This window comes from Hemicordylus capensis, chromosome 6 (assembly GCF_027244095.1).
Source record: "Hemicordylus capensis ecotype Gifberg chromosome 6, rHemCap1.1.pri, whole genome shotgun sequence".
In the NCBI taxonomy this organism is placed as follows: domain Eukaryota; kingdom Metazoa; phylum Chordata; class Lepidosauria; order Squamata; family Cordylidae; genus Hemicordylus; species Hemicordylus capensis.
Window position 1 is genome coordinate 63,555,203 of NC_069662.1, and position 14,115 is coordinate 63,569,317.

A 14,115-nucleotide genomic window follows, 5' to 3' on the forward strand; every position below is an offset into this window, starting at 1 on the left:
TTGAGGAGAAGAGCTCCTAGCTCTCTCCTGTGAAGAATGCTATAAGGAAAAGTGTGCAAAACAGGCACCCGGTACCACTGTCTAGCACTCTTTCCAATTCTGGTAAAAAATAGAGGGTTTTAACATCTGCACACACACACACACCCCGCTTCCCCTCAGTTTTGACAGTTGTGTCCAGGAATTATTTACAAAGAATGTGACAATCATAGTGGGGACATTCTTACAACTCTTACATTGGAGCCCCTTTTTGGACAATAGGACAATTATGAGTTCCTTAAAGCTACAATGTTTAACTTTTCTTTTTGAACACAAGAGCAGCCCAGCTGGATCAGGCCCAAGGCCTATCTAGCCCAGCATCCTGTTCCACACAGTGGCCCACCAGATGCCTCTAAGAATCCCACAGGCACAAGAGGAGGGCATGCCATTTCTCCTACTGTTGCTCCCCTGCAGCTGGTATTTAGAGGCATCTTGCCACCGAGGCTGGAGATGGCCTATAGCCCCAAGACCAGTAGCCTTTGATAGACCTGTCATCCTAGACATGGTTTCTAGGATGAGGGAAATGAATCTCTTAAAAGCGGGGAAGGAGATTCATCACCTCTATTCTCCCCTTCCTTGAGGCACACACATTCCCTAAAATTATGATTGTATGTATATATGTATTGTTAAATTTCTATACCGCTTTTCATTAAAACAATCAAGGCAGTTCACTCAAAAGTTATAAACAAGACTATAAAGATTATACAGTTAAAATATTAAGATAGAATATGAAAATACAAATCTGATTTAAAAGATTAAAAAACAAGTACAATATAACCATTAAAAAATACAAAGCAGTGGCAACAGAAAAAATCATATAAAAGCTTGGGTAAAAAGCCAAGCTTTAACATGCTTTCTGAAAACTGTGATGAAGATTGAGGAACAGATGGCCACTGAGAGAGCATTCCAGAGTCTGGGGGCAACAACAGAGAAGGCCCTGTCCGGTGTGCACAACAGCCGAACCTCCCTCATTGTGAGCACCTGGAGCAGAGCGCACCCAGATGACCTTGTCAAGTGGGCAGCAACTCGTGGAGCAGATGGTCCCTCTGGTATCCAGGGTCCAAACCTAATGCAGCTAATAAGGTTTTATGCTGAAAACTTTATCACATGCTGATGCAAATCACAGGATGATACACGAAATGCATGTCCTCAGTGAATGGAGGAGGGTAGTAGATGTGTTCATCTCCCTCCCAGAGCAATGTGCTGATGCAATGTCTCTTAACCAGGCCGGGGGCAAAAGCGCAAACTAGCTATTGTAGCACTTCATCAATGCATTTCAGGGTAGTTTGGATGAATATGTGCAAATAGAAGACACAAGTAGGCACAAGGCTTTTGTGTGGAGGAAGAAATGCAATGTCCCATGCATTTAGTACAGTGGTTCAAAGTATCATCCAACAGGCCTTAAATTCTCTGACTGATATGACAGCAAAGACAGAAAATTAGGAAACACACAGGAGTCACATGAACCAAGTCCACAATTACAATTTGATTTCATGCAAATAAAAAAAAATTCATATGAACACAGAGAGCATTGGCAAATATTTAAAAATAAATGGGGTTTCCCCTCAATTGGTGAAAATAAACACAAAAATAGATTTGTAGTTTCAGCTCAGCCCTTCATTACACTGGTTCTGAACAGCTTTTGTCTATAACAAAAACTTCTTCTACTTATTTTTGACAGAAACAGTGTTTTGATGAATTTTCATCGTTGAGATTAATTTTTACCATGGTTGATCCCCACTCCACAAGCTCTGCTGGAGGAATGCAGCCTGCCTTCATTTATGTTTTCTCCTAAGAAGATTGAAACCCTTGTTTGCCCATTGATTTTTGCCCCTTTGAACAATCTGATTGCTGCAGTTCCTTGTTAGCTGGGCTTTTTTTATCAGTTATATCAAATTGCAATATGTACAGAGCTGAACTGTCAGACTCCTGACCTGCTTGCAGGGACACATCAGCCGCCTCCTGGCTTTGTACAGTTAGTCCCATGCCAATTTTATATATATATATATATATATATATATATATATATATATATATATATATATATTTATTTATATTTATTTATATTTATATATTTATAATATATATATATTTGTTAAGAGCATCTGGTTCTAGCACGGATCATGTGATACAAGCTTTCCATTGATGCTGATCCACCACTGAGAAATCTGTTTGTCTCATTAAGACCCTGAGAGCCTTTTCTCCCTCTCTTTTGTTTATTAAAGACAAATGCATTTTGTTCATTCAAAGACAAATGCATGCTTGTTACATAAAATACACAAGACCCACCATGCAAATAACAAAACTGTAGGATATAAGATAGATATAGGATAGGATACAAGAAAAGCCAAAAGTAGATTGAGAGTTGTTTCCCAAAAAAGAAAGGCAAGATGCATTTATTATAAATATTTCTGGTTCTTTTTAAAATCTGCAACTTCACTGATTAGGGAAAATGCCTTAAGCATGATTCATAGCTGACATCTATCATCATAGATGATAGACACCTAAAATTATATTATATAAATAAAGCAATCAGTTCATTATGTTGGCAAATGCTGGTTTTAAAACATTTTGAGGAGATGTGTCCTATTTTAATCAGACAAACAAAAAGATAAGACTGTTCACACAAGCAGGCCTACCCAGGATTGCACAGCCCTACCTGGGTAGGGATGCTTGTGTGAAGCGAGGGGCACATCTAGGTATTTTTGGCACCTGGACCTGAGGCTGAAAGGCTTCAGAGGCCCCCCTGCTGTGAGCCTCCCCTTGTCATGGGCATGTGATGATCTATGTCAACTGCACAGGTGTGGTGGACCACCTCACAGTTCTCAAGAGCTGCTGTACCAGACGGATAGGCCCAGTGGTCACTCCATCTTTGGCCACCATGGGAGGGAAGGCCTGCTTGGCTCACTCCCCCCCCCCCGCCGGCAGCACACATGGTGGTTGAAATTATGAAAAAGAACCCCAGTGGCGGGGCAGTGGCAGGGCAGGTGCAGGGTGGCAGCAGGAGCCCCCCACTGGCCATTTGGAGGCCACAGGCCAGGGCCACGGAGCCACAAGGTCCAGGGGTAAGAACGCCTCCGGAGTGTCCTTGGGGCCACAGAGCCCCAAGGTCCAGGGGTAAGAATGCCTCTGCCAACAGCCCAGTTCTTGGTCCAGAAAACTGCAGGTTCAAGCCATGGATGTCTATTGGGAATCTATATTGATAGTGTGTGCAAAGTAGGAGGTAGTGGGGGAGAGCAGTGTGGTTTGGCTCTCCACTGAGTTCAGTGTGAGTGTTTTGACTCACACCATTTCTTTTGTCAGTGTAACTTTACATCAGCACAGGGGCCAGGTGCAGGGACTGAGTGAGACATTGCCCACTTTTGGCCTACACACTAACAGCGCTGACTTTAGGAATATGCCAGTGTAACATTATGCTGGCAGTTATAATCCCAATGTCGGCACAACATTGCAAGCAGAGAAATCTTATGCCAAGTTCTACAGTGCGCCAGCTGGCATATATTGAATATCAGATGGCACAACTTATTCTAGTATGAGCCTTCATAGGAGATTACTTCATCAGGTGCAGTTCCTGTCCAAAAGAATAGACACTGTGCAAAGAAGTGGAAATAATTGGAGCATGAGTGCACACATCCTTTGAAAAAAACAAGGCTTAGATGCATGAGCTATTTGCACTGATTTGACTATTTCATCACAGCATCTTTAGCAATAACAGTATTATATTAACTTCTGCAAGAGTAAGCTTTGTTTTGAGATCAAGGCAAAGCAGAATCTCATCTAGAGATGTGCACAAAATGGATTTTTTTATTCATTTCAAATTTGTATCAAATTCAGAAAATTCATTTTGAATTCAAATCAAATTCGAGTCTGGTCTGGAAATTAAATTCTAATTTGAATTGAATTTGAATCAATTTGACCCTGTTTTGGCACCTTTAACCAATCAGGGGTCATGAATTGTTTTTTAAAGGTGCCAAATGGCATTTGAATCAAATTTGAAAAGAATTTTAAAAATTTGATTTGGATTTGAATCAAATTGCCCTTGCTGAATCAAGGGGTGATTCTATTTGAATTCGAATCACTTGAACCCCCCCCCCCCAGATTTGAGTCAAATCATTTAGGATTTGAATAGATTTGCACATTCCTAATCTCAAATGTAATGAACAGAAGTAAATGCATGTCTCATTGGTAAAAACTGGAGAAAGAAACTGGGGCTAGAACACCTTTAATGTTGCAGGGCAATGAGCTCTTTGGAACTTCATTATAACCCTTATATTTAAGAGGCTTGGTCCTTTAAAAGATAAGTTTCTAGCCTTCAGAAATTTCAGACTGAAACGGTTTCCCTTGTCCTCCGAACAACTTCTCAGATTTCAGCATCTGGAAAGTAGTTTTTAAAGAAAACACCCATATGGCACATTTCAATGTACTGACAAAGTTCAGTTTGTTAAAGTTAATAAGCCTAATATGGTTTAGGAAATATACTTGCATTTCCTCTCACAAATTTACTATTTGACTTGCTGGCCTGTGCTGCTCCAGATATTCTCAGGTGACAATGCTGAATTGCTAATTGTTTTAGTAGCAATGTCTACAGGAAGTACAGACTTATATGTAGAAGCTTAATTTTGTTCTGAAACTACATAAATCCATTAGTATTTGTCTTTCATTGTACAGAGTCCCTCTAGAGCAGTTTGCTAATTAAGTTCTTCTCATGTTTGTTGAATCAGATTTGCTGTATATCTAAGGACGTTGCCTTTCGAGGTTAGACATCTGGCTTCCTAATGCATTTTGCTGTTATCTCTTTATTTCATTTTGCAGCCTGCACCTTCTGAAGGACTCATATGGAGTTACAATAGTTAAATGGTACAGAATCCAAGGGAAAGAGTTGTGACGTGCAAGGACAAGGCAGTGGAGTGGAATCAGGAGTATTAATAGTTTAATGAAACAGATACTACGTACATAGAGGCAAATGCAGACTGCTTTTCTGTGCTCTTGCTGCTGGCTGTTTTGTTAGCCCTGCCTCTACCCCAGGACTGGAATACAAGTAACTAAAGCTGATGTGGATCAAGGGATGGATTAACCCAAAACACCACAAATGGCAGCTCAACAAAACTGCCATATCGGGTTAACCCCAGTCATTACAAGTTGCAATTCTATGCATGTTCACTCAGAAGCAAGTCCTACTGAGTTCATAGAAATTTGAGACTGGCTTAGAATAACACTGAGCATATGAAAACTTAGCTGCATGGGTGCCACATGCTTAGCATCAACTCTAAACTGGGTGAAGTGAAGCATGCAGTTTTGGCAAGCCAGTATGATCTCCACTGTAACCACAGAGCTCTGACATAGTAATGCTACATATGGAGCACCTGTGTACTTGAATGAAGGATAAAGTTGGCCCTGTGCCACACAAATAAACACTTTTAGCCTACCTATCAGCACATTGAAATTAGGTCTTTCTCCCTAATATGAGGGACTGGTAGGCAAGATTCATCAATGGATCAAGTTGTGATGAAAGTTATGGGAAGTTATGGTTAAGGGAAAGTTAAGGGAAAGAGGGTTCCATAATTATGTGCTGGGTACTAGAAATACCATAACTGTGTTCTTGCCTTGTACATGTGAGACGTCACAGTAAATGATACACTGAGGAGAGCACTCTGTATAATCCTGAAGATGATGGTTGATGATAAGGAGGAAAGAATGGAACCCAACCATGCAACAAGTTAGAAGATAAAAATGAAGCTTGTGCAGACCTTGATGTAATTAATAATTTATTAGTGACCTATCTTTTCATAAAACTTTAGGTTGTGTATTTTCTCAAAATTTTACAAATACAATTGAAACAACAGAAAGGGCAAATGACAATCTTGCCCATTAATAGAATTATGTGGAAACCCCATGCATAACATGTTACAGCAATTTTGTCTTGAGGTTATAACACTAAAGTATGAGTCCTTTCTCACTATTAGTGAGAAGGGTTTGAGGGCACGTGGGGAGAAGGCTAGAAAAGTTCACCTTCCCTGCTAATGATAGGTGCGCCATTGCTGAGCATGCAAATTGCACACTGTTGCTGGCTCTAGCAGTGCCAAGGTGCAGGGCCGGGGCACATTGTCCCAGCCCCTGGAAATCCCACAATGCACCGCGCAAGTGCACAGTGCATTGTGGGGATCCTCCCCAGTGACAAGTGGGCACCCATCAGTGTTACAGTGCTGGGTAAGAGCAGCTGGCGCGGCACACAAGCAGGGAAATGGGTCTCAGCAGTCTCTCCCTCCATTAATCTTATTTAAGAGGCTGGCTTTGCAGGTGGGCTTGCTGCCAAAGTGCCGCCGGAATCGGGCGCAGCCAAGACTTGGCTTTCCTAGCCCAGTCTTGGCTGTGTGTGAGAAGAGCCTCTATGTCTTCTCAAAGGTGGAAATGAAGACTAGGGTTCTAATGCAGTATTAAATCCATGAAAATTCAGAGAAATCTACAGTAAAGTCAGTGCATGCAAAACAAAAACAAAAAAACCCCAACTCTGGAGCTATTTTAGGATTAATATTCATTCATTCATTCATTCATTCATCCATTCGATTTATATACCGCCTTTCCAAAAATGGCTCAGGGCGGTTTATATTATATTATAGGGAGAGCCATTATATAATATTATAGGGAGATCCATCTGCATCTCAGCGGTGCTTACTTTTCTTTCTTTCTTTCTTTCTTTCTTTCTTTCTTTCTTTCTTTCTTTCTTTCTTTCTTTCTTTCTTTCTTTCTTTCTTTCTTTCTTGCCTCTCATACTCCCTCTGGGAGAAAAAAGAAGCTCAGGAACAGCCCATTTAATTGGTGGACTGAGGCTGTCACCTGAGGCAATGGATTAGTAGGGGCCACGGGTGTGCCACTGCCGCCATCATCATCATCATCATTTATTTATTTATTTTAAAAAATTACATTTATATCCCACTCTTCCTCCAAGGAATCCAGAGTGGTGTACTACATACTTGAGTTTCTCTTTCACAACAGCCCTGTGAAGTAGGTTAGGCTGAGAGAGAAGTGACTGGCCCAGAGTCACCCAGCTAGTTTCATGGCTGAATGGGGATTTGAACTCGGGTCTCCCCGGTCCTAGTCCACCACTATACCACACTGGCTATCATCATCATGATGTGCTTAGCTGTGCCCTCCACCTTCACATCTCCTCCTCCTCCTCCTCCCACGCTATAAATGTGGAGCAGAGCCGAAGAGCAAGTATAGACACTTTCTCCTCTATTCTATCAGCCTCTTCCCTTTTTAAATTCAGGGAGCATGGAAAGAGGAGGAGCAGAAGTGGCTTCGTTTCACATTGCTGCGGGCAGGGTTTGCCACAGCAAGGTGTCATACTCCACCAGCTAGGAGGGCAACAGCATTTGGTGCCCTGCCTCTGGCATCAGGCATGGGCCAACCCAGGGACAGCTCTGCTACCACTTCCAGTCTCCCACTACCTAGTCCTCAGTCATTGCTCCTCTCTTTGTCAGGCACTCTGCTTCTGCTGCTGCTTCATTTGCTGATTCCACAGCAACCATCTTAAGAGCAGCCACTGCAAGAGAACATAATAAACACCTTCTTTGCAAATGTAGGCACAATGGCTGAGGACTAGATGGACTGATGGGCTGAAGACTAGATGGCCCCAGAGGCAGCTTCTCTTCCTTTTCCCTCTGGGAGACAACATGAGCCATGGAAAGATAAACAAGTAAGATTATTTTGCCCCACTGGTTGTTGAAAATGCTGGCAGATAGAAGCCATTAACATGGCCATTCCAACCAGGCAAAGGAGTGTGTAGGGGCGTAGCTATAATTGAGCAGATGGGTTCAAAGCACCCAGCCCCCCCCATCTCCTCCCCTCGCTATATTCTTCATTATCTCCTTCACTCTGAGGAGCTGCCAGGGAGAGGGGCAAACACTACACCCCTGGGAGTGTATGTGTAGTGGGGGGCATGAATGGCTAAACTATAGCCCTGTTCAGCCATTATTGCATCTGGTGATTCTGTGCAGCACCCCCAAACGTGTGTTTGCAAGCTCTTCGCCCACACTGATGTGCTTCAAAATTCCACACACACACCCGCCCTCCATGGTTACAGGGTTTTCAGAGAGAAACACTGTGCTGCAACATTCCAGTCATGAGAAGAATCTCTACATGGGCAAAGCGTTTGCCTCTGCAGACAACTGCTGTAAACATGGAGCTCGCTCGCGCGCTCTCTCTCTCTCTCTCTTTCTCTCTCTCTTTCTCTCTCTCTATGTTCAGAGTATATCAGTATGGATGGAAGTGGCATTTTCAGGAGTGCTGCCACCTGCAAGGGATACTGTACATGAGGGATACTGAACATGAATACAGCATCTCTACATACAATAATGGCTGAAGGGGTTCAGGTTTCATGTATATGAAGAAAATAATGTACCTGGGTCAAGAAAGATGTGACCTGGGCCCAAATATGCATAGAGCACCAGAGTTTCCCTGCAATCCAGATGGCGTGGAAAGGGTTACCCAAAGGCAGGAGTTTTGAAAAGCACTAGCAGAGAGGAGGAATATGTCACAATGACTTCCCTTTTCACCTTTGTCTTTAGAAGAGGCCAAGTGAGCAAGTATGTGAGTGAGTGAGCGAGTGAGCGAGCAAGCAAGCAAGCAAGGAAGCAGTGGGTAGAAGTGCTGAGAGGACTAAAATGCAGCTCTGTGTGAGAGTCTTTAACTAGCTACTGGTTCTGACAGCTGCTTCTACAGTCACTTGGAGGCCTGTGAATTATTGGGTGAACCATGCCACAGTTAGCTATTGCACAGGCAACCTTCTGCTTACATCAGCCCCATAACACTAGCAAATGGTAAAAATAGCACTTTATGAATTAGCCAAGACCATTTCCAGGTATCCCTATGATAGAGAACCTGTAGACATCAAACGGTGAGATGCTACTGGAGTTCTCAGCATCAGCTCCCATGACTGAATAGCTTGGCAAGATGTTTCTGGGCTTCCCTGGCCTTTCCATGACCTAAAGGGAAGCTGTGCAGTGACTGAATTAATATTCCCTGAGAATGAAATGAAATAAGCTACAGGGGAACTGTATGAAATGAAAATAAAATGAGGGCAATAGGTTACTGCCTATAACAGGGCTCTGTAAATCACATTGGTAGTTTAGCTCCTGTGGGCTGTTAAGTTTTGGAAGGATTTATAATGCTAAGTGGCATTTTAAAAATACCTACAGCAGAACAACGGGAAAGAGAAACTTGTGTCTGATCAGTTCGGAATTGCTTACTGTCAGCTATAGTCATTTACATTCTCACAGAATAATTTTTATCTTTCAAAAAATTGATCTCCCCCTGCCCCCTCTGCAAAGGGTTGAAATTATACTGGCACAGTAGTGACAGTATAGTTAAGATGAGAAGTTATTTCAACACTACCATTATATGCCCTGAATGTTCTATTGGTCATAAAATCAAAAAGTATGTCAAATCTACCTGACCACATGCAAACATCAGCTAGGTGACAAGAGACACTGCCCCCGACATGTGCTCTCTCGAGTGCGACATGCACGCACCCCTGACACACACAGGCATGTCGAATTCTTCTGGTTACTTCCAGTAAAGGGGACAATGGGGCGGCAGGGAGGTATGCTGCCACCCCGACAGATTTTGAGGAAACCGAGCACCGCTGGGGAATTGTGGCGATCAGGGGGTAAGTGCACCCTCCCCACCCTCAAAGTTATTCCCCCACCACTGTTGAACTGGCCTCTGCCAGTTCTGTGCACATCCCTACTTGTCAGGACACACAAGGTGGGGTGAGGTGGCAAATGGACTTGACAGAGAGGCAACAGAGGCAAGATTTGTGTGCCTTTGTGTGCACACCAAGCGGTGATAGAACATGAACTTTATACATTAGAGCAGTGGTTTCCAACCAGAGTTCCTCCAGATATTGCTGAACTGCAACTCCCATCACCCCAGACACAATAAATTGTAGCTGGGAATGATGGGAAAGAGCTACCGTTACGCTTCCCTTTCACACTGTTCCAGTCAGAGCTTCTTTTTCAAAAAACCTGCAAATTCAGCCATCCAAAAACCTTTGCTTTAAGAAATTAAGAAAACAAGAACAGGCCCACTGCCTATCTGGTCCAGCATCCTGTTTCACACATTGACCCACCAGAAGTCTCCGAGAAGCCCACAGGCAAAAGGTGAGGGCACACCCCCATTCCTGTTGTTGCTCCCCTGCAGCTGGTATTCAGAGACATCTTGCCTCTGAGGCTGGAGGTGGCCTATAGCACCAACAAGTAGCCATTGAGAGCCCTGTCCTACATGACAGTGTCTCAGCCCCTTTTAAAGCCATCCAAGCTAGTGGCCATCACCACATCTCATGGCAGAAAATTCCATAGATTAATTATTCACTATGTGAAAAAGTACTTCCTTTTGTCGGTGCTAAATTTTCTGGCCTTCAGTTTCATGTGATGACCCCTGGTTCTCCCCGTCAGGCAGATAGTCATACATTCAACACTCCATGCAATACAATGGGAAGCACCCCCTTCCCTGGTGGCATTCTACATAATTGGTTTTCTTGGTTATTTAGAATATATAGAGCTCGATTACTTGAAAGCCAAGTCTTAGCTGCAGTTGTCAGATAATTAAAGGTTTCAAGCACTAGGTTTCCAGGCAAAATACAAAGTGCTGGTTATTACCTATAAAGCCCTAATGGCTTGGGCCCACGGTATTTAATAGAACGCCTTCTTTGTTATGAACCCCACCACCTATTAAGGTCTTCAGGGGAGGTTTGTCTGAGGGTGCCTCCAGCAGGGATGTGCATGGAACCAGGTGGGAATGACTTGATGCTGGGTGGGGGGATACACTTCAAAGGGTGGGGGAGGGTGTACTTATACCTCCCTCTACTTTCCCCCTCTGGCACTCGGTATTTTTAATGTCCTATGGGGTGGCAGCGTACTTCTCTGCTGCCTCGTTCATTCTTTGTCCACAAGTGGCTAGAAGTAGCTAGTGTTCATGTGCCCTCCAGGCACACACACATTGGGCTTGTGCACGTCAGGTGGGTGAGCACGGTGTGCGCAAGCGCCCAGCAGTCACACACACCCCCAGCTACTTCTGGCCACAAAACAAATGGGGTGGCAGGGAAGTATGCTGCTGCCCCATAGGAAATTAAAAATACCGAGTGCCGGTGGGGGAAAAGTGGAGGAAGGGGTAAGTACATCCTTCCCCACCCTTAAAGTGAGACCCCCCCCCACCTTCAAACTTCCCAGTATTTTAACCTGTTCAGAGGCCTGTGAAAGGGCCTCTGAAAAGGTTCGTGCATGTCCCTAGCCGCCAACTCATCTGGCGGCGACACAAAGCTGTGCCTTGTCTGTAGTTGCCCCAGGACTGTGGAATGCACTTCCTGCTGAGATTAGAGCTGCTCCATCTGTGTTGGCTTTTAGGAAACAGCAGAAGAGACACATGTTTTCAGCCAAGCATTTTAGTTAGTTGGTGTTTTTAACAGATATTTTAATCTGGTTTTATTCTTGGTTGGTTTTATGCTGTAACCTGCCTAGAGACTTTGGTAGTGGGCAGTATACAGATTCATTAAATAAATAAGCACTGTCCTTTACAAAAATTACAAGAGTGGAGTAGTACTCACCTTCTCCTTGTGCTGAGTGTCTTTTTTGTGATAAAGAGGAGCCACTTGTGTGCTTCTGCACACACTTCCCCACTAAACATGCAAAGCTCCTTGATATTTATTTATTTATTTAGATTTATATGTCACCCTACTCCCATAGGACTCAGGGCGGCTTACAAGCAATAACATACAAAGCAACACAGTTCTATAAAATACAACATACATAACATCGTAACCACAACCCCATACAGTACTCATTACAAGACATAATAACTATGGATTACCGGATTACTCTATGACCAGCTATCTCAGAGACCGAACACCCGACAGAACATTTCCGTCTTGCATGCCTTACAGAAAGCCAACAAATCATGGAGAGCTCTGATATTATCCGGGAGGCCATTCCATAGAGCTGGGGCCACCACCGAGGAGGCCCTGGCTCTCATTGATTGCAGTTTAACATCCCTAGGGCCCGGGATCACCAAGGTATTACTTGTGGCCGATCTCAGGACCCGGCGAGGGACATATCGAACAAGGCGGTCCTGGAGGTATGGAGGGCCCATATTGTGTAGGGCTTTAAATGTTAGAGTTAAACTCCAGGTAGCAAAGCTACCTTGTCTTCTCAAGAACTGCTTCCAAACAGAGCCTTCTTAGGAATGTGGCCCCTCGCAGAAGCTGTGTGACTCACCTGCAGTTAATCCCAACTCACTGTCTCTCTAGGCAGAACTGAAACTGAAGCTGAAACATGCCTTGTCAAAAACGAACCCTAGCCAGCCAGAAATCAAGCTCTAGAAAAGACTAGCCCTAACAAACTCACCTTGTCCTTTCTCCCTTGCTTGCTTGCGTGAGGGAAAGAACACCAAACATTTGCTGCCATTCCTCATCTGAGCCTTGTCTTCTCAAGAGCTGCTTCCAAACTACAGAACTGCTTCCCAACTTAAAGAACTCTCTTTAAGAAGAGAGTTAAGATGCTTTACATTTTAATGGGTTCTAAAACGTGTGAAAATTGCAAGTTAAGGTGCCCATCTTAAACTTCTGCACCATATAAGCTGTAAAGACTGTGCATGCTCTCATATATTATGCTGCCTTAAAAATTAGGTGCCATGTACCCACACTTTGCCTTGCTTCTTCAACTGGACTTTGGGATAGGAAGGAATGCATGCAGGCATAAATTCAGCAAGTGCAGTTTCCCCAATTACTTGCTAGAGATTCTCCCGGTGCATTTCTGCCTGAGGTATCTTTACAAGGCACAGTACTCCTAATCCCAAAATGCCACTTGCATAGTAAATGTCCAATTTAAGAGGTCCCCAATGCAGCTACAATAATTCCCTGCAGATATACCTGATGGTTTTGTGTTTGGTGCATTTCCAAAAGGCATAGTGCTTCACCCAAATGCATAGTATAGCCTTTACACTCACCTTTACTTTTGAGTAGACCCGTGCCCTTATGAGAGCCTTGCATCCTTGTGAGTAGACCTTCCATTCTTACTTCCTAGTAGTCCTGTACTTATTTGTGTGTAAACAACACATCCTTACTCATAGGTAGACAATTGGCCTTCCTCACAAACTGATTCTCAAACTTACTTGTGAGTAGCAGTGCATCCTTGCTTGTAAGTAGCTCTTCAATGAGTAGGCTTCACTCTTAACGTGTGAGTAGGTTTATTTCTGAGAAAGGTTGCAGGTCTATTCACAGGTAAGGGTGCAGTCTACTTGAGTGAAGCTAGGACTTTACCGGTAAGTAAGGGTGTATCCTTACTCACAAGTAGACAGCCCTACGCATGAATAGATCATCAATATTACCTGTAAATGTGGGGTCTACTCATAAGAACACGAGGCTATTCTCACGATTGCAGAAAATTGGGCTAGCCTCCGCTAGCCCAATTTTCTGCAGTCGTGAGAACCACTGGGCTCAGCTGCAAGCCCAGTGGTTCTAGAGCGGGTAACCCGCTCAAGTACCCCTCCCCTAAAACTGGGTTTACAGAGCGAATGCTCTGCAAACCCGGGGTTTTTTTTAATCTTGAGTAGCTGCGACACAGCTCCACAGTGTGGCTACTCATGAGGAGACCGCTGGAGGGGAGGTGAAAAGCCACCTCCCGGCTCCGGGGATCTTGCCAGCATGCCCTGCACACTCGCGCAGAGCATGCTGGAACTTCTGGGGGCCGATCGGCCCCCACTCCACCGGCTCCATCACGGAGACAGCAATCATGTGGGTGGCCAATCCAACCGCCCAGGGCTCCCTCCCTGTTCATGTGTGGGGAGAGCAGGCTTAGCCCACTCTCCCCATGCACCCTTCTAAACTGGGCCTCACTGATCGTGAGACCTGGCTCCATATCTACTAATGAGTAAGAGTGGGTAGTCATAAGCGGGCCTCTTGCTTACTCATGAGTAACCTACTCACTCTTACTAATGAATAAGCAAGAGAGCTACTCACAACAAAGAACACAAGGTTTTCTTAAAAGTAAAGTTGTGGGTCTGCTCACAAGTAAGGTAATGGGGTGT